This window comes from Ovis aries, chromosome 19, assembly GCF_016772045.2.
Source record: "Ovis aries strain OAR_USU_Benz2616 breed Rambouillet chromosome 19, ARS-UI_Ramb_v3.0, whole genome shotgun sequence".
NCBI lineage: Eukaryota > Metazoa > Chordata > Mammalia > Artiodactyla > Bovidae > Ovis > Ovis aries.
Genome location: NC_056072.1, coordinates 49,969,803 through 49,992,003, shown reverse-complemented (window position 1 = coordinate 49,992,003; position 22,201 = coordinate 49,969,803). Strand labels below are relative to the sequence as shown.

General features: G+C 56.7%; 1 protein-coding gene and 1 long non-coding RNA gene across 9 annotated transcripts in view; one reads left to right on the top strand and one right to left on the bottom strand.

Annotated features, from left to right (window-relative positions):
* Window positions 1-22,201, bottom strand: part of CACNA2D2 (calcium voltage-gated channel auxiliary subunit alpha2delta 2) — a 139,430-nt gene that overhangs the window by 47,274 nt on the left and 69,955 nt on the right. The window lies entirely within an intron of this gene.
* LOC121817248 (uncharacterized) overlaps window positions 14,347-22,201 on the top strand; it is a 33,699-nt gene continuing 25,844 nt past the window's right edge. Inside the window, exon 1 of one of the 2 annotated variants that reach the window (XR_006057075.1) lies at window positions 14,347-14,643. This is a non-coding gene — a long non-coding RNA (uncharacterized LOC121817248). The other variant, XR_009597449.1, reaches the window with a different exon arrangement.

Genomic DNA, 22,201 nt, shown 5'->3' with positions numbered 1-22,201 from the left:
AGGCTGAGAGATGAAGCTGAACGAAGAGAAAGCAGGGGTTCCCCAGCAGAGGTCACTCAGAAGGGTGGGAATGGGAGCCATATCTTTCTTTCCACTGGGGTCACCATTCTGCTGGATGTGGATGCTTGGGACTCCAGTCCATCCCTGCCCACCAGCTCTGGTGGGCAGCAGCACAGGCCCCACCTGGAACACGAAGCAGGGCACTGGCTGGCCTGGGGGTGATGCTGGGGGCCTGGGCAGAGGCGACAGGTGGACAAAAGCGTGGAGGCGGAGGGTGGGGTGGGCGCAGCCTGGCTGCCAGGTGGAAACGTCCAGGGTAAAAGCTGCTCTGAATACCGGCTGCATCCCGCTGCTCCAATCAGCCTCGACACTTGGTTATTACGAGGAGTAAAGGCGGCCGGAGGGACAGCTGGAGCCTTGGCGACGACATTTAAGGCGTTTGTCAGAACCGTGGGACACGGGCTGCCAGGCGCTAATGGCTTCTGCTTGCTGCTGCCAAGTGAGAGGAGGGCGGGCAGGCGGAGGCGGCCTTGCTCCTGCCCGGGCCCCGTGCCTACCCCACACTGCGCGGCTGCTCCACGACAGGTAGGGCCCACCTGGGCCTTACAGATGCCTAGCAACGGCCATAGAGCCATGGCACCAGCTGGGGAGGGTGGGACGGCAGCCAGGCAGCACGTGCCGGCCTATTTGGGGCATTTCTCCCCGCCCCTCAATCCCCAATTCAGGCTGCAGCCTGTCTCCTCTGGGACAAGGGTCAGGGAGCCTGTTCTCTATCATGCCACCTCCCAGGACAGGAACCCCTGAATCTCGGCTGGCTAAGGCCACCTCGGCCCCGATTTCCTCAGGCCTTCTGGCTGGTCTTTGTGCAGGTGAGACCCTTCTAGTGATGGACCCACAGTGGACTCAGATCTATCCTAACTGGGTGAAATCACCTCTCCTGGCCTCGGTTTTCCTCCCTGTGAAATGAGGAAATGGCACCATCCACCGCCACTGCATGAGTGAGAAAAGAGGAGAATGCTGAGCTGCTGACCGCAGGGAGCCTGGAGGCACTTGCGCTTATCAGGAAGGGCCAGCCCTGGTGGCTCAGTGGTAAAGAACCCACCTATCAATGCAGGAGATGCAGGTTCAATCCCTAGGTCAGGAAGACCGCCTGGAGAAGGAAGTGGCAACCCACTCCAGTATTCTTGCCTAGGAAATCTCATGGACAGAGAAGCCTGGTGAGCTACAGTCTGTGGGGTCACAAAGAGTCAGACACGACTTAGCGACTAAAGAACAACACATCAGTAAGAGGGTCAGATGTCCCTGGAAGTGAGGAAGTGTGGGCCTGGAGCTGCCTGAAGAAGGAAGTAGCTCTTGGAGCAGGGCCACAGCAAACTACAGGAAAGGGTCAGGACTTTTCCAGGGAAGAGAAACCACGGCCAGGTGATCAGGCGGGGCTTTGAGTGTTCCTGAAATATTTAGGGTTGTCAGGGAATTCCTGCACCTGGAAGTGCACGTGGACCTGTTGTCACAGCCACACCACTGAGCACTCACTGCACTGTTCATGACTCTCTAGAGCAGCCCCTGCAAAGCTGCTCCCCTTCCAAACCCATTTTCCAGATGAGGAAACTGAGGCTCAGGGGGTTACTCAGTTTGCACTCACAGCTCTTTGAGGGCAGGAGAGGGGGTTGTCCTTGGGGCTGCGTAACTAAACCTCCCTTCCCAACTCATCAATTCACCCATGAAACATCCTGAGCCCCCTCTGACACCCTGAAGACCCTCTGAGGAGGAAAGGAGCCTTTGGATGGCTGTGGATCAGAGAGAATGGGACAGGGGAACATTCTGGGGCTGGGTGAGAGATCTGGGGGGCAGGAGGAGACTTGGGTGGGCCTGAGCCCATCTTCAGCCTCACTGCATGATCTTGCACTCATCACCCTGGGTGGCCGTGAGTTCCTGCCCTTTTCCCAGGGCCCAGGCTGAGCCCAGAGAAGATGGGAGGTGTATGTGCAGAAGGTGGGGGTTGCATGTCCTCAAGGTCACTCGGTGACCTCGGGCCCCCAGGAGCCCTCTTCCACTTGCTGTCAGCCTCTAGCACTGCTGCCAAGCACAGCCTGTGACCCTCATGGCATTAGGGCGGGGTGCTGCTGTGGGTCTGTGTTCATCAGTGTTAAGGTTAGTGATCCTTTGCAGGCAGCTGTGCTAGGCTGTGCCTAGATCTGAGGCTGTTGCCTGAATTAAGGGCCTGGAAGGGCAGGGCCCAGAGGAGCAGACTCTGAGTGCTAGGCTGGGTGGATCAGCCCCAGGGCTACCCTTCCATGCCCGTCAGGGCAGACCCTCCGTGAACGATCTTCAGCCCACTTCACATGTGGCAACATCAAAGCTCAGCAAGAAGTGGGACCCCCCAGCCTCCCCACCACTAGCGTGGGGGTGAGAAATGAGGCTAAGTGTAGAACTTGCTCACCACTCTTGGGTCTGTTTCCTTTCTCTAAATCCAGAGCCAGGCACTCTGTGGGCAGGGAGGGTCTTTGTGCCCTGGGGTCAGCCCAGCCTCAGCCCACCAAGGTATTGAAGGCCTCCATCTGATTCCCAGCCCCCTGCTCTGCATGGCCCAGGCCTGCTGACCCATCCTCGGGGTCAGGTCCTGGCCATAGGGACCTTCCCTCCCCAGTATTCTGAAGCCTGATGTCATTCCCCTATCCCCTAAAGCCTCCTAGTTCTCTCCCACAGGAAAGAGGGGGCAATGGGACTCCTGTGACTGGGGACTCTTGGGCCTCCAGGGAGGAAGGTGTGCTGAGTGATCTTCCGCTGTAGTAGCCAGTGGGAGAGGAGAGCTCTTCCATTGGACTTTGTGGTCAACAGTTTTGCAATCCTGGGGGCGGAGGACTTGGAACTGAAGAAGGAGGACACGTGTGCATTTGCGCTTGAACATACACACAGGTGTACCTGCATGAAAGGATGTGAATGCGAGTGCAGACATTAAGAAGCCCCATGTGTGTGCATACATACGTACAAGGGTATGGGAACCCCTGTGTACATGCATGCATGCGTGCAAACATGCATTCAGACCCTTTTGCACACGGTAGGTGGTCCTCACCTTCGTGCCAGGAATTCATCTCCTAAGGCTCGGGTGGGCGGGGCAGCTTCCTGCTGTGGCTGGGCACGCGGACGCCTGCCGTGCACACCTGGCCACACGGGCCCTCTGGCTGCCACCTGCCTCATTCATGCCTAGCGATTCACTTCTCCCGTGTGCCCTCAATTTGTCCCCCGGTTTACCTTCCTTCCATCCCTCACCCCACTGCGATCACTTTGTTTTGTGTTATTTTATACAAACTAAAACCACAGCATGGAATAAGTGAACAGGAGATGCCCAGGGCCCCTCCTCCTTCTTTTAACAAACATGTTCAGGGCCTGTGCCAGAGACACAGGCCAAATGAGGCTCTCTGCCTTGTTCCCACAGTATTCACAGTGGAGGGAGGGGCTTCCCCTTGTCTCCATGCTCACCCTGCCCCCCAGCCCATACTCATGGTACAGCCAACACCAGGCTAGACACATGTCCAGAGCAAGGAAATCCTGTGCCCCAGTCCCAACCAATGGCCCCACTGGGTGCCTTCATGACTAGTTATCACTTATGGGGGCCCAGAGTCTACATGTGACCCACACAGCCATGGGGGGCGAGGCTGCTGCTACCGGTCCATTTTCCAGAAGAAGGAGGCACAGGCCAAGGGGGTTGAGTACTCCACAGCCACAGAACGTGCAGGAGGTAGAGCAGGACGCACCCCTACGTCTATCAGATGCACTATAGCCTGTGTTGGCCACACCTGTGGGACTGGTGATCCCCGCACTGTCAGCGGCTCTCACCCGCAGTCCCTGGCAAGGACCAGATGGGAGCTAAGGCTTCGGGAGGAGGGACACGCTCTGGACTGCAGCCCAAGTGTCAGCTCCCAGACTCTGCTCCTAGCAAAGGTGGGAGAAGCTGAGAGACACATGGTGAAAAGTCTCCCCCCAACACCAACCCATGGGAAGCAAGATTTGGCTTCTGTGGGGAGTTGATTTAAATCTCATGTCCATTGGTTAGAACACAAAGCACTGGCTCCCCCCTGTTCCTTTGGTTACCAGGAGGCTCACAGTCAAATTGGAGGCTCACCTAGATCAAGCAGCTGGTCCTGGGGTTGCTTATCTTGGTTCTTTTGTCTCATTCTTATTATACCTATTCTATGTTTTTTAAACCTTGTGTTTTTTATTTTTCAAAAAGATTTATTTTTTGATTGAGGTGGGTCTTTGTTGCTGTACATGGGCTTTCTCTCGTTGTGGTGAGAGGGGGCTGCTCTTCACTGTGGTACTCGGGCTTCTCACGGCAGTGGCATCTATCATTGTGGGGCACCAGCTCTAGGCACTCCGTAGCTGTGGCACACAGCTCAGTTGCTCCATGGCGTGTGGGATCTTCCTGGAGCGGGGATTGAACCCATGTCCCCTGCATTGGCAGGTGGATTCTTTACCACGGGACCACCACGGAAGCCCCAACTTTGTGCTTTTGAAAAATATATTTAATTCATTTGGCTGCATCAGATCTTCAGTGGCGGCGCGTGCGTTTTTTTAGTTGGGGCATGTGACCCCTTAGTTGTGGGAAAAACCCTGTGCTTAGGTGGAGAGCTGCTCAATATTTTGTCAAAAAGCAGATTAAACTGTGCTCCCCACCCCACCCACTCTCTCCTCTTTCAAGCAGCAGCTAGACCCATGGGAAGGAAGACTGCTCTGAGAGTCAGGGGGCCTCCGTGCTCTGTGGGGTGTCACACATTCCCCAGCCTCAGCCTCACTGTTACCCCTTCCTGGACCCCTGTCTTTGCTCCTCCACCTCCCCGTCCCACGAGCCAAGGAGAGTAAGTGGTTCTGGGAGGCTAGATCTCCTGAGGATGGGCGGCAGGGCCCTGCGCCGAGCCAATGGGCTGGCCAGCATCTGGCGGGCAGGCACAGCCGTCTCCCTGGAAAACAAGATGCTTCTTATTGAGATAACAAATCGCTCCATTTAGATCCAGATTAACCTCCCCCAATTACCCCATTTTCTACCACATTTCACCAGACTGAAATCCCCCTCTGCCCACAGACTGGGCCCCGTCCCTCCTCTCTCCCAAAGCCATGCCCCCACCGCAGCCAACAGCTCCAGAAGGGCTGGCAGTGGCATGGTCCTTCCGTGGCCACACTGTCCTCTCATTCCGTTCTTTTTAGGGGGGTGAGAGGAACGGGAAGTTTGATGCAGCTGCCACTCTGAGGAGTGGGAATTTTTATTTTATTTTATTTTTTTTTAGCTCATTCTTTGAAATAAGGATGCAATATGGGATCAATTTTTGATGACAGTGAAGTAAAAGGGGAAAATAGTAGCAATTTTCTCTTCTGAACATGCCCTATTTAATGGAAGGATGTCACAGTGGAGTTTTATCCAGAGGAGGGAGAGGGCCTGGTTCCCAGGGACACACGGTCAATCAGAGACGCATGGTAGAATCTCAGTCTGGGGGTGGCTGGGCACCCCTCCCCATCCCCCATGAGGATGGCTGCCAGGGTCCAGGACTTAAGATGGAGTGAGACTGAGGCCACAGGGCTCCCTGTCATCTTCTGGGGCCCAGCTGCATTGACTGTCTCCCCTGACCCAGCATCAGGGTGGACCCTCCCTGCCTTGTACTCTGCTGGGCTCGGCCTGCATCACAGTTCTAGAGCTGAGACCATTCCCCCCCACCCCCACCCTCGCCGGGATCCGGTGTTAATTAGGGTTATAAAAGCCTGCCCAGCTGCTGCTTCTACCTTCGTGTTGAACCTAGGGAGCTGAGCTTCATTGAGCCTGGAACTGGGGGAGGGGGTGGAGAATGAGTGTGGAGGCAGATGGGGGAAGGGGATGAGACACTCAAGTGCCAGGTTCTGAGCTGCCATGACTGGGGGCGGCCAGGGCAGCCGGGGCTCTTGTCTTGGGGCTCAGGAAGCGGTAAGGAGAGGTGCAGAGGTGGGGGGCTTTCTCAGTGTAGGTGCTTCTCAGGGGAGACTGCAGGAGGAACTGTCAGCATCAGACATGAACTGGAGTCAGACACGGGCTGTGTGGAATCGGGGAGCCTTCAGACCCAGTCCAGTAGAAATCTGAGGTCCCCTGCTGGGTATCAGGGAACTGGCCCTGCCCTGGCCAGCCTCAGCCCACCCTTCCTGAGGTCCAGTCCCCTCTGGCCATCTGTCTTTCCAGGCCTTCCTCACCTTGCTGTGCACAGACCGGGACAGGAATGAATTGGAGCTGTACCTCAAAGGCCTGAGCAGCTCAACCACAGACATCTCATTCACAGACACACGAAGTCACGCCAGGTAGCTTGTGACCCACGAGCACAGCACACGGTCATGCCAAACCACACAGAACCCACAGCTATGAAGATAAGCAGCCACGTGCCTGCGCAAGCTGGGCCCCTGCCCAGCTGCAGTCCTTATAATCAACAACTTTGACTTTACACAGTGAGCAGAGCACTGGCCTCTCCGGAGCCTATTTCCATCCACCACTCATAACCCACTACATACAAGCAACACACAGCCCCCAACACAATTTTACAGACTCTTCATTGTGAAGCCAAAGGGGTGCTGGCAAGAACAAACCCTTTTGCCTCCTCTAGGTACCCCGTGGAGCAGAAGCCGAGGGGCAGGGCAGCTCCTGCCTAGAAATGCCTGCAGATCCCAGGAGGGGAGTGGGGAGATGGTGTGCTGGGCCTGGCATCCCAGTGCCCGCCTGTTGACAGATGCCACCCAAAGCCACACCCACTTCCCTTTCCTCCTCGACTGTGGCCGGGCCTCTGAAATAATTAGCAATTCTGCTCAACAAAACGCTAGCCCGATGGGATAATAAACTCCAACATCTGTCAGAAGAGCGAGCTCCTATGGAACTGCCAAGAGAAACATTTTTCTCCTCATTCAATTCACATTTAAATCGAAAACAACCCCTCCAAGTCTGTGCCAGGCCGGCGGCACGGGGCTCTGGGAGCCCACAAGCTGTTCCCGGGCCTGCAAAGAGGCTTGGACAAGTGGCGATCACTCACTCAAATTAACAAATCATTTTATTTAGAAATGAGAATTTATAAGTGATGGATGGCTTGAGAGCTCTGGTCGGGGGAGGGAGCCAGCCATCAGCCCTGCTTCTGTGCTGGGGGTGGGGAGTGGTGGGCAGCCCTACGTCATCCCTTCCCCCATGCCCCAGGCAGAAGGGCCCCCAGAGAGCTTCTGTCATGGGAGCCAGCCCTCTCCATCTCCACAACCCTCCAGTGTGGCAGGCAAGCCAGGAATTATGCTGCTGTTCTGCAGTGAGAAATTGAGGCTCAATGAAATGCCCAAGGTCCCCAGTTGTTCCTGCCAGCCTGAGAAGGTCACAGACCCTACTCTGAGGGCACTTATTCCAAAGCAGCTTCCTGGACCTGCAATTCCACCTCTGGGCTGCAGGAGGTGCTGCACAGACAGCACTGAGTCCTGTGTGAGTTCTGGCTATAGACAATCATGGCTTTATCCAATACAACAACATTCTTCTGTTTTTAAATTAATATTTACTCATTTACTTGACCGCATCAGGTCTCATTTGCAGTACACAGGATTTCTGATGTGGTGCATGGGCTCTGGCTTCTCTAGGCACTTGGACATCTCTCGAGCTGTGGCACTCAGTTTATTTGCCCTAAGACAGCTTAGTTGCCCTGCGACATGTGGGATCCCAGTTCCCTGACTAGGGATTGAACCTGCTTCCCCTGCACTGGAAGGTGGCTTCTCAACCACTGGACCACCAGGGAAGTCCCTACAACTACATTCGTGAAAAGAAGCCACGGAGACTTGGGTTCTGGGCCTAGGGTCTCCAATTCACTGTCAGCACCATGACGGATACACACTTGGACTGCCAAGGGCCTTCCCAGCTATGAGGGCTTCTGAGGACCAGATACCAAGTACTGATGAATGGGGGAAAACAAGGCTGACAGGTGAGCCTCAGTTCTGGCCAGACCCCTCCCTGGGGACACCAGAATGCTCATATGTCCTCCAACTTCCTCCTTCAGTGCCTGTGTATCCCCATCAGTGCCTGCGTGCCCTCGTCAAGGACTCTGCCGCTCTGTCTGTAATTTCCCAGCAGACTGTTCTTTCTTAGAGGAAGGGACAATGCTGTTTTTTTTTTTTTTTTTCCATCTAGCGGCCCTAGTGCCCGCTCTTGGTAACTGTTTGGTGAATAAACAAAAGAATGAATGAATGTCTAGCTGCACAGCCACTCAAGAGGCATGAGACAGGGGCTCGATAATACCTGGTTATCATGACACTCTCTCACCTCCACGCTTTTACACACAACACTCCTTCTGCACGGAAGGCCATTCTCCTCCTCTGCCTGGACAACCGTTTCCTGCCTCTTAATGCCCAGCTTGGTTGCACCCTGTGCTGGGCTTCTTTCTGCTTAGCCTCTCATAGTTCTGGTTACTGAGGGGCAGGTACCAGGCTGGTTTACAAGGCTGGCCATCCTAGGCCGGGTTCTCTTGAGGTCACAGTGGGGTCTGATTCTTCCTGCATCCCACCCTTGGGCCAGAGCTGGGTCTGTGGGGGCTGAGGGCACAGTTGACCTCTGAGAGTTTCTCAGCTTAAGCAGCTCGTCAGGAGCTGCTGAAACAAACCCAGAAATGCCCCTGGTGGGTAGAGGGGAGTGTGGAGAGGTGAGAAGACAGGAGGCAGAGCCACAGGGACAGACAGGAGAGGAGTGAATACCAGGAAGGCAGGATGAAGAGGGGACAGCGTGCTGGGGCTGACACTAGAGGCTGGGCTGAGATCCCTACTCCTCCTGTAGGCAGGCCACCTCGTTGCAGGAGGCCCAGAGGATGGTTCCTCCTCCCTAGGCTGTTATGACCATGAGCTCAGAGGCTCCACCATTGGGAGACCTGCTATGGGACATGCCTGCTGATTTGAGTCCCTTCCGAGGTGAGCGCCGGCAAGGATGGGGGCGCCCTGTGAAACCCAACCCTCTGTCCTGGACTCCTCGGGCACTGCAGGAAGTGTGGGGAGACGCTTCACGAGCCACGGGGCCACATCAGACTGAGACGGGATCTTGGGAAACCTGGGTCGTAGCTAGAGCTTATGAGTCTAGGGCAAGTTCCTCTTGCCTTCTGTGCCTCAATTTCCCCAAATGAAATATTCAACCTAGTCTGCCTGCCTGTAGAGGCAGTGGTGTGGGGATTGGAGAGAGGGAGACAGCTGTGACGGGGCTGGGCACCAGGAGTCACCAGGGTTTTCTAGGCAGGAACGCATATGTGCGTTTGTGTCTCCCTGGGACACACAGATCGATACTACACACAGGCAAACATGGGCTGAGACGCACACTTGTACACGTATTACATGTCTATTAGTAGGCACTTATGTGAGGGCCTAGGCCTGACTGTGCACCTGTGGCTGTAGACTGGGAGATAGGACGCAAGCACATGGCTTTACACACACACACACTTGCTGGTGCCTGAAGCACACCCACAAGAGTGCCTACAGTGAGATGGGCCACGCTGATGCAACAGACATCTCGAAATGGTAGAGCTCTCCCCTCCCTTCCTACCCCAGCTCACCGCTCTTCCAGCACACACCACACGTCTCTCACACCCCCATGCACGGAGGCTCTGCTCTGGAGAGCCCCGCCTTCCTCAGCCATACACACGGGCGTGCATATCCGTCCAGTGCCATCCCTGACACGCACATGGGGCATGTTCCAGCCAGAGACAACCTCTACTGAGCAGACACACATTCTACTTGTCTTCGGGGAGGGTCCTCCTATCACTGCTATGAACTCTAAAGGGCACTTGGAGTTCTATTTTGCTGACGCCAGGGTGCCCTGGGGCTGGGCAACCCAGGAAGGTCCAGCGCCACCTGCTTGGCCCACCCTGCTCAGCTCACCACCTGTACAGAGGCCCGGCTGGGCATGGCCGGGTGTCTGCAGGGCTCCTGCCATTCAGGCTCCTGGCAGCAGAAGGGGAGACTCAAACTGATGCTCAGGAAGCTGCATCCCAGGTGGGGAGATGAGGCTCTCCCCACTGAGCCAGGAGAAAGGGCTGGCTCCTCCTTCTTACCACTTTCACCCCTGCTCACGCTCAGGCCTGCACTGTGGGTGGCGGTCGCAGTGCCCCCGGCCTCCCTGCTGCGACTGTCCTCTGACAGCCCGTTACACATCCTCATATTACTTGTCTACCCTCTGCCTTCCCTCTGGACCAGAAGGTCTCCAAAGGCAGGACTGGGTTTGCTCCGTCACTGTCAAGCTCCCAGCAACCAGCACAGGGCTTGGCACACAGGTATGTACTTGGGGAATGAATGCGTGGGCAGCACCTGACATGACAGGTTCAGGTGAGATGGGCTGTGAAGGGAGAAAAAAGCCTCCATCCCTGGATGCAGCAACTGAATGAGTCCTGAGGAGATGTGAAGGTAGGAGGAGATGGCAGTGCCGTCTTGAGTCCCTCGGCCTTGGGGGCTGGAAGAGGGTCTCTGGAGGTGGGAGGGGTACAATCTGCAATGGCAGCGATGCATCATGGTGGGGGTGTGCCCAGAGGAAGCTGCGAGTTTGGGGGAGGCTTCCTGGGCTGGGCTTAGAAGCCCTAAGGTGGAGGCCCGCACCTGCAAATGAGTGGAGAGCTGACAGGAATGTGTGGAGGTGGGGACTCATGTCTGCTGGACAAGGGAGGACTTATAGACACGGAAGCCTAAAAGGTGGAGCCAAGGAAAGGGTTTAGGAAGAGCGATCACGGGCAGATCTTGCAGGATCCGACCAGGTTGGATCCTTGCAGATCATGCAAGGAAGAACTTGTAGAGACTTAGATGGCTCCAGCTCTCAAATGGGCAGCAGAGGACATGGTGGCATCTCCTTCCAGACTCAGGGACAGGTTAATGGGCCATTGCCTGGGGCACAGGGTCAGGCCAGCCTGTCTCCAGCCCCATAATTAAAGAAGGTGTTCTGGTTCCCTGATGTCAAGGATCTGTGTCCCAGCATTCCTCGGTCACGATCTTGTGAGCCAGGACTTGATCTTGTGCCTCTGAACTGAACTTGGAATTTAACCTGTGAAGCACGTGTGACCCAGCAGGTGACCCTGAGGCCACGACACAGCCCAGGACTGCATCTTGCCTGATGAGTAAACCTGTAGGACACGTTCCCAAGCTGTGACCCATGGAGCTCACAGCACTCTCACAGGAGAACACGGCGCCTTAGATGTGGGGCATATGGGCAGGTGTGGCTGAGGTCTTGAGTGATTCTGTGGGACATGGTGGGAGTGCACGCAGGGAGCTGCTGGCCTTCCCCAAATCTGGCTGTGACACCCAGGGTTGGCATCCTTAGAAATGCCTCCCTCAGCAGAGCTGGGGAGCCAGGGATGGTGACCCAGGGCAGGGGGCAGCCAGTGCCTCCTCTGGGCCAGGACTTGGTTTTCTTGGTTTCCCCATGGAGACCCAGGAAGGCTTGACCTCCACTCCCTTCCCACCACCCCCTGCCCCCATCTCTCCTCCTAAGAGGAAAATCACAGGGAAGCAAATCTTGGGGGGAGAAAGCAGAATGTTTTTAATTAAAAGTTTAAGAGAATTTACATCCCGAGGGAGTGGAAGCAAGAGAAGGCGGGGAGAGAGTCAGGGGCGGGCGCGAGGGAAAGTAGGCCATGCCAGCCGAGGGCTCCAAGCCCCATCCTTCTAGCCGCCCGGGGTCCTCACTGCAGCAGGTTCTGAGACACTGAGAGCTCTCTGCGCCGATGGGGGCTCAGAAGCTGCAGGTTTTCCATCTGGGAATGGGTCAGCGGAGGTGGGGCCAGGGGAATCAACAGAGACAGCTCCCTCTGCTTGGCCCCAGCTCCAGGGACCCCAGGCCAGAGCCATCCTGCTGGGTCAGGGACAAGGCCTGGCCACATGTGGTCCATCGGGGGTCTCTACATGTGTCCTGTACACAGTCCACTGTTCGAACAGCCCCCATCTCACAGCCAGACCCGACCCTGGCTGGGGTGGGTGAGTGCTAGTGTGGGGGGTGCTTGGGGTAAGCCACCCTCTGTGAGACTGTGTCCAGTGGGGCCCAGGAGGCAGATAGGTAATAATGAAAGATCACTGGGGCTCTTAGGAACCAAGTGTTTATCGCACACCTGGGGCTCAGTCCATCCACACATGGCCACCTGTGCCGAGCAGAGGCCACCTGGCATCCTGCCTCATCCTTGCCTGCCATTACATGTGCCCACATTGGAGCTCATTAGCTGAGCCCACCTTGGGCCTGACTTGTCCCCAGGTATGACCAGGAGCGCACAGGTGCCCCCCCCAAGGCAGGGCTCAGTCAGGCCTGAACCATCCCTTCTTCCTGACCCAGAAAGGACACTGACACTCAGGCTCTGCCCACTGACCTCCACCTGCTCACCAGGCCCTGGGTTTGGGATGTGCATTGGGGAGGCCTTGTGCAGGTCCCGGTGCGTGTGGCATGCCCTGTGTGCAGGGGGCAGGGCCAGAGCTGACCTGTGAGGGGGCCCCAGGCCTAGAAATCTTCCCTCGCCATGTCCACTCCTACCCAATCCTGGGAGAAGGAAAAGGCGAGGGGAATATGTGACAGATGAAATATTTTGCAAAATGAGCTAATTACACGGCAGTCACCCAGGGAGATGAGATTAGCAGAATATTTGATAAAAGGAGGCCTAGGTATGCAGATGAGTGGTGGGGAAAGGTCCGTGTCACATCACTGGGAGATTGTGGAGTGCACGTACATGTGCATGCATGCACACACACACACACACACACACACACACACGTGCTCCTCCACCACCACTCCCTCTCCAACAAGCCTGTCTTTGGGTGGGGGCTTTTGCTTGTGGTGGGGGTCCTGCATGTGAACATTCGAGACTCAGAGGGTCTCAGCCGTGCTCCCCTACCCCAAGCTAATCTGCAGCCACAACGGACTCTGTGTGACCTTCCCTCCCCACCCCCAGGGCCCCTGCATGCTGTTCCTTTTCTCAATGCTTTTCCCCGCCCTCTGACAGGCAGATTCCTCCATCCTTCCAGCCTCAGCCTCAGTGCTATGAATCCACACTTCAAGGTAACTGGGGTGCTTTTCCACATGCTCCCAAAGTGAGGTCAAGTGATGGGGATCTTTGCTGTGGACCAAGCCCCCTCCATGCGATAACTCCATGGCGCACACATGTCTATGAACTGATCAAGTCTCACCTTGGATGACCCTCTTGGCAATCCTACCGGGTGGACTCTTACCATCCCATTTTACAGATAAGGAAACTGAGACTCCAGGATGGGAAATCACCAGCAAAGGCCATACAGCTGGTGCAGCGGTGCTGCACCTGAGACCTCACTTGGCCCTTCTGCCTCCTGACCCAGATGCCGGCCTGGTCCATGCCTCGGAGGCCTTGGTCTCTTGGGTGAGTCACCCTCGAAGACTCATTTCTCGAAAACCTACTGATGAAGTGGGTGGGGGTCTCATTCATAAGTAAATAGGGTTTAAAGATTCAGCTCTGCCATGTGGCCCAAGGATGAGGCCCCCAAGTGGTGGAACAGCCTTGGTTAAAGGGCGGGGAACCTGAGTTCTCCCCAGGCTCAAGGCAAGTTGCTCCCCCTCTCTGGACCTCTGTTTCCCTGTCTGTCTGTGACAGGCACCCCGCAGTACAAGCCACCAGCCAGAGGCTGCCCATCTCTGCCCCCACCCAGCACTGAGGTTCCCCCACCTACCCACACCTGCACGGCTCACACGTGCATGTCAGCTGGCCTGGCTCAGGCCCTCTCGAGTCCTCTCCTGGAGTTCTGATTCCTTGCCTGGACCCCGTCTCACTGCCTGTCCATTCATCTGTCCATCTGCTGGACTGTTCAGGCCCCCTCTCCTCTGATATCTCTGGATCTGATGACTGGGAACCCAGGGAGGAGAGGGCTGGCACTGGGGCCCGGGAGGTCAAAGACCTTCTGCACAGAGGGTGGATAAGCCCCAAATCTAGCCTTCAAAGGCTTGGAGGCTGACTCTACCAGGGAGTCCTCCTGAGTCATGCCAAGCTGACACTGTGCCTGACCTGAGTCCAGGTTCCTGCCTATGGCTGTCTTTGCTGCTTCCAGCCACTTGCCCAGCCCAGGTCGGGCAGTCCTGTGGGTGAATGGGTGAGGCATGGGAGCTGCCCCACTGGCCCATCTTCCCCAACCGCCCAGGAAGGGGCTGGACCCCAGGGACCTGGGCAGCTGGCGGATGGGGCCTCGTACCCTGGCTATCTTGATAACCAGGCTCCAGCTGGTGTTGACACAGCAAACATGCTGTGACTCCCATTCGCCGAGGTACAGAGTGGGCAAACACCGGAAGGCTGGAACAAAGGGCCTGGCAACCGTGACCAGCCTCTCAAATACGGGCCCCAAGGCCCGTGCCAGGAGGCAGGAAGCATCGAGCAGCCTGGACAGCGTGGCCCACAGAGGTGGGAGCTGGGGACGGGCTTTGGATGAGGTGTTAGGAGAGGGGGTAGAGCTGGCATGAGGTCCTACAGCCTCGTGTTGGCCTACCAGCGGGGCAGGGCGGGGCTGAAGGAGCACAGGGTCAGTCTTGTCCATTGGGGTCCATCCCACCTCACATCGGCATGGCGCCCATGCTCAGCTGATGTCACCACGGCCTGGACATAACCTCTGATGACAGATCTGTGAGGCTGCGCTCGTGGTTCTACTGGACAGGTAAGAAAACTGAGGCTCAGAGAGTGTGAGCATTACCAAGGGCCTGGTGCTGCTCAAGGGGAGTGTGCGGGCTGAGGCCCTTAATTCTTGGCCACATCTTGCTCACCTGTATCACGTGCCACATTCCACCTTCCTAATGGGGACTCTTGGTCAGAGGTTCTTTTGGGGGTAGTGTAAGGTCAGGACGACCCAGCATGTGGTCACTAGGTGAGGTCGCAGCTAGACTCCAAGCAACAGCACCCACATGGGGCACAGCCCATTCCTGCCTCTATCTCGAGGCCTACCTCCCAGTGCCTCCATGCACGTGCTCTGCGGAGCCAGCCAGAGGTGAAGCCCTCCGCCTCCGCGTGTGGGCAGATGTCCAAACATGCCACGCACACACTCTTTCTACCTCTGGCCTTTGTACTCTGCTGTGCCCTCTGCCTTGGATCCTCTTCCTTCCTCTCCTCTGCCTGGCTGAGACTCCAGTAACACTCTTCTTTTCCGCCATCCCAATTCCCCTAGAGATGGTCAATATCCATGGGCTCAACACCCTGGATCCACACTTTGTGGCACGGGTCACATCCCTGTCACCTTGAGCAGACAGTATGCCTCAAAGTAGGTGCCCTGCAGGTGTTCCTGTTGCTGGTAACCTAGGCTGGCATGTATACACAGGAGGTGCTCAGCACTCAGTAAACAGAGGCTGAAGGAAGCAAAAGACACGGAAGACCTGATATCCCATGACACGCTGAGGCAGGGTCGGCCTCACAGGCCCCTGCCCAGGGTCACTATGGTGCTGGGGGCTGGTCCAGCCTTCAGTTGTGGGCTTGGAGAAGACAGCTGAGGGGTCCACGAGGGACCTGAGGCCCTTCTCAGCACCCAGAGCCCCCCATGCCCTCCCCACCCGCACTCCCACAGTTCACTCTTCTTCAGACACCCACTGCTACAGACACTGCTCGCTGGGTATTCTGAGCCACAGAAAACAGGCTGAGAGAGGTGACTGGCTGCTGGTGGTTTCGAAAGGGCCGTGTTTACAGATACGCAGTGACCACCCCAGAACTCAGGCGGTGGGCCCTTCCGCCTGCCTCTGCCACCTCCCCATCCTCTCTGCCCTCCAGTGGAAACAGTTATGCACAGGCTGCACTTTCCTGGCTCCCTTCCCAGCCCACAACTCTTGTCTCAGCAGATTCAGTCTGAGTCACTTCAGTGCTGGGCCAGGGCTCGTGCCTTCCTTCTTCCTTTTCTCCACCTTTGGAAACCCCCAGGCACTGCCCCTCTGCCAACTTTCCAAGGCTCAGCTCAAACACCACCTCCTCCCGGCTGTCTTCTTAGACTTGCCCTCCCACGTCAGCTGATCTGCACACCTTGTAGCTTGTTTTCCATCCTCTCGAAGTCTGTCATCCTGGAGGGCCACTAGCCTGCCCTGCCTTAGACGCACACCACCTCCCCCAGCCCTTGTACACGAGGATTTCAGAACAAAGGGCCAGACGCTATTAAAACTCAATTAAATTTCTCACTTCTCTGATCCTGAATTAGACTGGCCTGTCCCTGTGGCACCTGCAGGCCCTTTTACTCTGCTTCCTAGCATCTGTGCCCCCTCCCCCTTGCCAGCTAGGACCCCCGGGGAGGTGGGCAAAGCGGGAGAGGCTCCTCCCATAGTGCTGGCCTCTGGGGAAGGAGTCCAGCAAATCAATCACCCTTGGTCCCAGGGTTCGTTTTCTCCATTTGGCCAGTGGCCCACCGCCCTACCCCATGCCCTAGATTCCCCCTCCTGTGGTGGGCAGGGGGCAGGGGTGTTAAAAAGTGAATACATGGCAGTGAGTCCCAGCCTGCATGTGCAGCCAGCTGCCCTGACCAGCTGTTCTCCAGGGTCCCCCAGTAGAGCTCCTGCCCTTGCTTGTCTGGCAGACCCTCACCATTTCCCTTCTCAACCCTGGGCTTCTTCCTCTCTGCCCCAGTCAGCACGGCTCTGTTTCTCCATCCCTGGGAGCTAGGGAGGGGTAGGCACACTTGCTCAGGAGCCAGTGGAGCAGGGGGAACCATTACCCTGTCGCAGCCAGTCAGTGGCTGGGTTGGCATCACCACTGAGCCTCTGTTTCCTCATCTGTAAAATGGGAATTCTGCCCCACCGTGAGCGGAGAGAGGCACCACACCCAGGGTAGGGCTGGGGGCAGTGGAGAAGGTTTGCTGAATGACAGAGAGAGCAAGTGAACGACAGGGAGACTGAATGTTGCCCCCAGGGCATGCACCTGGCCTCACGAGCAGGGCACCGGGTAGGAGAGGCTCAGACACGTCCTGGGGTGAGACCTGGGCCTGGGGTGCCTCGGTCATGCATCCCACAGGAGGTGGGCGCTGCTGGTCAGGGGACGCAACATGCCTGATGAGCAGCAGCAGTCAGCCTTGCCCTTCATCATGGGAGAGAACATGGCAGAGAAGCAGTGGGTGGGAGGGTGTGAGACCCTCAAGGACATTGCGCCTCTGGCCCCGAGACCCTTCCTTCGGCCAGTGAATGTGAGGAGTGACCACAGCTCTTCTGACCCCTCCTGAGGCCCCTGGACTTTGCAGGAGGAGCAGGGAAAGGAGCCTGCGCCATAGGGGTAATCCCAGGGACCAGGGAAGTCCAGCCAGAAAGAGGAGGGAATGACGGGGTTTCCCCGAGGATCCTTGGCCATTCCCTAGCCACACCCCTCCCGCGCTGTCTCCCTCTGTTCCCAGGGAGGCCAGCTCCCTGTCCCGCTAGCTCAGCCTGGGCGCCCTCAAAAGGTCTGTGCGTTTTCAGCCACCCAGCAGGGATGCAGGTGGGGGCGGGCTCCCATATGTGCGTCCACCAGCCTAGGAGAAGCCTCTTTGCCCAGGGCTCACGCTGGGCCCCAGGACCCTCGGGTGCACAGCGAGTAGACGCTGATTCTTCATCCCTTCCACACCCAGGTGGCCCACCTCCTCCAAAGGGCTCCTTCTGACTCCCACTCCCGATTGGTTGCTCTTAGGCAGAGGTGTCCAAGGGCTCCCACACGGTGGCACCCGGTGGATGCCCATTCACTAACTCGACACTCCCTCATCCCCAGGGGGCCCAGCTGGCTCCCCTGGGTGGTAGTGGCACCTTGCCAGGAAGCGGCGGCGCTGTTTGGGTGAGGGGAGAATAATTAGCCGTAAACGCGGCAATCAGGGAGAAAAGGCTGCTTGGGCCCTCGGCGCCCACACGTGCGCCTAATTGGCTCCATGTGTCCGTGGCTCCTTTTAAGAGCAGGAAAAGTGGAAGGGTCAAGATCTCTTAATGGTCATAATGGAAGGGAGGCAGAAGCCGCTGCTAGGCCCACGTAAACACCTTTTAATTGCTCAGAGAAGGGTGGGCGGAGGCAGCCGCTGCTGCAGAATTCCCTGCCTGTGTGTCCACCATTCGTGTGCCTTTCAGAACTCCCCTGGTCTGGAGTCAGACCCCAGAGGGTGGCCTCCAGCCAGGACGCAGAGCCGCAGCCCTAGCCTCTGTTCTGCAAATCCTCAGGAGGCTCCGGCTCTGAGCCAGGCCTTGGCGGCAGGTGGGACCCCTGGCCCTGCCTTCCCAGGACCCCTCTGCTTGTCCAACCTCCATCCATGAATGTATCTGGGGACCCAGCTTTGATCTGGCCTTCAGCTGCCTCCAAGGGCGAACATCCCCCCTGCAATCCATGATGCCTCCTCCAGGCTGCCCCAAGCCCACTCTTTCCCCTTTGAACTGCAGGGATCATGCTCCTGTTCGGGCTGCTCCATCCTGTCTGCATCTCTTCAAGGTCCCCAATGTCACCCTGCTTCTGAGGTTTCTATAATGACTGCAGCTCTCTGTTTCATCAGACCAGTGGTTTTCAACCAAATGGGACTCTGCCCCCAGAGGATATCTGGCAACACTTGGGGACATTTCTGGTTCTTGTAACTGGGAGAGTGATGTACACTGGCCTCTAGCAGGCAGAGGGTCAGGATGCTGCTTAACCACCTGCAATGCCCAAGACAGCCCCCACAGCAAAGAATCATCCTGCTCAAAATGTCCATAGCACCAATACCAAGAAACCCTGTATGAGGTGAAGTCTGAGAAAGGAAGCAGTGAGTCGGGGAGCCGGGCAGAACGCTGTCCCTCCTGACTATGGCAGGTGGTGCCCCACAGCCCCTGGCCCCGTGGCTCCCTCCCTGGCTCATTCCTCCTGCTCCTCTGAACACCAAGCCCAGAGCGCAGTTCCTGAACAGACCCAGCCACTGCCAACAATGCATCAGTTTAATTGGGTTAAGTGGCCATTAGCGGCAAAAGCAGGGCGGCTCTGTGAAGAAGGGTTTTTAATTTTACTTTTTAAATGATGCTCGCTCCCCAGAGAGGCCACTGATGGTGGGAATGCTGCCCACTGGAACCCCTAGGACCAGAGCCACTGATGTACCTCCCCCCTGCCCCATCCCTCTGGGCATCACGGGGTTGGGCTAGGAGGGCTGCTCAGTGTCTTGTCTCCACTGCCCAAGGAAGACGCAGCGGGGGCAAGGCCTGGCCCAAGGTCATTAGGTCATCCCAGAGCTAGTCCCTGCCAGAGCGGACCCACCTGCTCTTTCCTTGGCCCTGTCCCCTTGTGGATAGCAAGCACCTGACCACTAGCGGCAGCACAGAGGAGGGCAGTACTGGGGTTTGGAGCCCGAGTACCCGAATCTATAGTCTAGTTTTGCTCTGAGATCTGGGGCAGCGGTGTAACTTCTCTGGGGCTGCTTCCTCAAATGTAAAATGGGAATGTATGTATGTACATATGTGAAAGTCTCTCAGTTGTGTCTGACTCTTTGTGACCCCGTGGACAGTAGCCCGCCAGGATCCTCTGTTTGTGGAATTCTCCAGGCAAGAATACTGGAGTAGGTTGCCATTTCCTTCTCCAGAAGATCTTCCCGACCTAGGGATCAAACCCTAGTCTCCTGCATTGCAGGCAGACTGTCTACAGTCCAAGCCACCAGGGAAGCCCAAAATGGGGATAGGAGGGGGTAACTCTGGATTGCAGGGAGGATCTGCAGACATCTGAAGTGTTTCAGCTTATCTTAGGCTGCGCACTTGGTAGAGACTCAGAAAGAGGCCAGCAATTGAGGAGAGAAATTATTTCTGCCTTTTTAGGGGAAATGTCCTGAACTCTGATTCAGCACTGAATCATCTGTGGACCACTGAGAAATACTGAAGCCCAGCCTCATCCCTACATAATCTACTATATGCGGTCTAGGGTGGGGCCTAGGCATCATGATTTAAAAGCCCTGCAGGTGACTCTAGTGTGACCACGGGGGCTGCACGAAGGCAAAGATGCAAAAGCATGGGCTCTGGAAAGGTCTGGGCCCCCAGGACAATGAGAAGGAGCTGAAGGAACACAGGCTCGGGGTGGTGTGAGGGTGGGAGGGCAGAGCTCAAGGGCCAGTCTCCAGGTCCTGGATCTCGGCCAGAAATTCATTGCCTCCAGCTTATTTGAGGTTGGAGGTGTAAAGGTGTCCCTGAGATCAGGCTTCTAGCTGCCACACTGATGTCCCTTAACAACCTGCTCTGGCATGGCTGCTCTGGCTCTGGGTTTCCATTCTCTAGGAACCATGCTCATTGAGCCACACTGCCCTTGGCCTTGTCCCTGACAGCAGCCTGGGATGCCCCACAGTGGGGTCATGTCTCACCTCCCATGGCCTCTCCACTGAGCTCCATAGCAGGGGTGCCCAGGATGGTGCTGAAGGTGACACGACCTTCAGAGACACTGTTTTCACTGTGGCCTTTATAAATGATGACTCCTGGAGCTGTGAAACCGGAAGTACTGGGCAGGGATGGTCTCATGTCCCCATTTTCCAGAGGGATAAACTAAGGCCTGGGACAGGATGAGACTGAGAGCTCCAAGAGGACGGGAATGGGGCCTGTCCTTCCTCACTGCACTTCCAGCACTGGCCTGGCGCACAGTAGGCCTTTAGTGAGTGCTGAAGAATGGACGGAGGAAGGAATACAACCAAGAGATGACCTTCCTGAGGAAGGGGCTCTGAGAGAGGCTCCATCCGGGAGCACAAGAGAGTCCTGACTTGGGTCCAGCTCTGCCTCCAATGTGCTCTAAGAACTGAGGCACCTCCCTACCCCTCCTGGAACTCGAGACCCAAACAAAGCAGGCTCTGTCTCAGAAGACCCATCCTCCGGGATAGTAGATGTCCCTAGAAGGTCCCCTCCATGTCTCCTAAGCTGAGGCCCTAGCAGGTGTCCTGGGCTTCAGGAGGCTGCTTGCCTGGCATTGCGAAATCCCTGACTTGGCCTGCTCTGCTTGACTCTTGGCTGGGAAAACCACTCTGTGCAGCTTGCAGAAACTGTTACAAACAACTGACTGTCCCTGATTAGATGAGGCAATGAACTTCCGTCCTGCGTTGCTCGGTCCCCTCCTTTTGAGCCGCACATTAAAACTGCAGACCAGGGCAAGTGGATTTAAGTTGGATTCTTGGATGGCGTCCAGGGCGAGAGGGACAATGGAGTGTGGAGAGGTCCAGACCCCCAACATCCCTCTCTCCACATGCACTCAGGCTGCAAACACATGTGGGAAAGGAGAAAAGAGCCAGAGCTTGATTAAAAGCAAAATGAACAACAATGAAGAGCAAAGCTCATCTTGAACAACTAGGACCAAGGCAGGTGAAGGAGTCCTCTCCTTGCCCCAGAGATATAAACAGGAGCATCTTCTGGGTCTGGAGCAGGGGGTGTTGCAGTAGGAGGGGTTCACTGGCCCGGAGAGTGCTGGGCTCCATGCACACCTCTGGACTAACGTGGGCACGGAGGGGCCTGGCTTAGGGTCAGAGAGACCTGGGTTCAAATCCTGGCTCGGCCATGTCCTGGCCTAACGCATGGCATGTCCGAGTCTCAGTGTCCCTCTCCCTAGGGGCTGCTGTGAGATGACACGATAGACTCAGAGCATGGTAAGCACCTGATCAGTGAGTGCCTCTTCCCGTTGTTCCTCCCTGGAGAACCAGCATGCACCAGGCCATGGGCACCTGGGCTGGACTCGGTGGGAAGGAGGCAGACATCCACACTGTCTCTGGGGCAGAGTCCGGCATGTGGGGCGTAGGGAGAGGCTGGGGATCAAGACCCCAGGCTTTGGGCTCCCCGACCCCACAGCTGCGAAGGCTGCCTGCTTCTCCAGGAGTGGGGAAAGGAGCTGGGGGAGTGACTCCAACCCTGGGATGCTCAGAGGGGCTGGGCAGGGCTGGGCAGGGCTGGGCCCTGGGCTCCCTGTGTAGAGGGCAGGTGGGGTATCTGTTGTTACCACTGCTCAGCAACCCCTGCCAAGGTAACTGGTTCTAAAACCAGGGTGGGAAGCAGGCGTAAAGGGGGACGCTTCCCAAAACTGTCAGCTGGTTTCAGCACAAGTTCAGGGCTTGTGGCCTGTGCTCTGTGCACTGGTCAGCTGGGGAGGGGGCAGGCTGCAAGGCGAGGAAGTAGAGGGCAAGCAGGGGATCTGCAGTGAAGTGGGGAGAGAAGGACAAAGAGAGAATGAGAGAAAGGAGGGCAGAGTGTTCAGTGTTAGGCACAAGGCACAGAGGTGGGCCGTGGCGTGCTGGCTGCATGAGGCAGGGAGACGGTTCCTACAAC